Below are 683 nucleotides of genomic sequence, written 5' to 3'. Positions count from 1 at the left end.
ATGGATATAAAATCATCAGGTAGATTTCAATGGTAATGTTTTTCACATCTACAAATTATTAAGTAGCAAATTTTTATGCTTTAAAGAATTATTATTATTATTATTTTTTACACCCACTTCCCAGATAGTACCCTCCCATAGCCCCCCTCCCCCCACTAGAGCCCTTATACTCTGATATCCCTGCTATTGTCTGCTGTGTTGTTGTCACCCCAGCCGTTCCCTACTACTTGCCCTTCTGGTGAATCTAGTCAGCCTAACTAGAGGTCTGTGTTTTAGGAAGGTCAGCTGTTCCTCATCTAACGGTAATCAGTTGTCAATAGTCCGTTGGATAAGATTGGGGTCTGCTGTTCATTTTCCCAGTTCTATACTGGGTTACTATCTGGGAACCCCTTTGGCCACCCTGGCCAACAACTCAAAAGAAGGTATCACCTGTCTGGCATTGTTGCTTGTTATGTAGCCTTTAGCTATACATATGGACTCTTATGAAATTATATTGGCCCCTTTAATCTTTGGTTATACTTTCCTTTGGGGTGTTTAAGGCCATACAGTTGGACCAGATAAACGAATTTATTTTGACTCTTAAGGTCATTTGAGGATCTGTTCCTCGGGGATCACATGGGCTTGGGAGGAGCCCCTGGCTCCTTTCTTTTACCAGTTCTGCCTATGTGAAGATAAGTCAAACG

General features: G+C 41.7%; 1 protein-coding gene across 7 annotated transcripts in view; it reads left to right on the top strand.

Moving 5' to 3' along the window:
- Ccdc191 (coiled-coil domain containing 191) overlaps positions 1–683 on the top strand; it is a 102,554-nt gene that overhangs the window by 52,658 nt on the left and 49,213 nt on the right. The window lies entirely within an intron of this gene.

Source organism: Nannospalax galili, unplaced genomic scaffold (assembly GCF_000622305.1).
Source record: "Nannospalax galili isolate Female #2095 unplaced genomic scaffold, S.galili_v1.0 scaffold18, whole genome shotgun sequence".
NCBI classification, from domain to species: domain Eukaryota; kingdom Metazoa; phylum Chordata; class Mammalia; order Rodentia; family Spalacidae; genus Nannospalax; species Nannospalax galili.
This window is presented reverse-complemented; position numbering and strand designations above follow the sequence as displayed.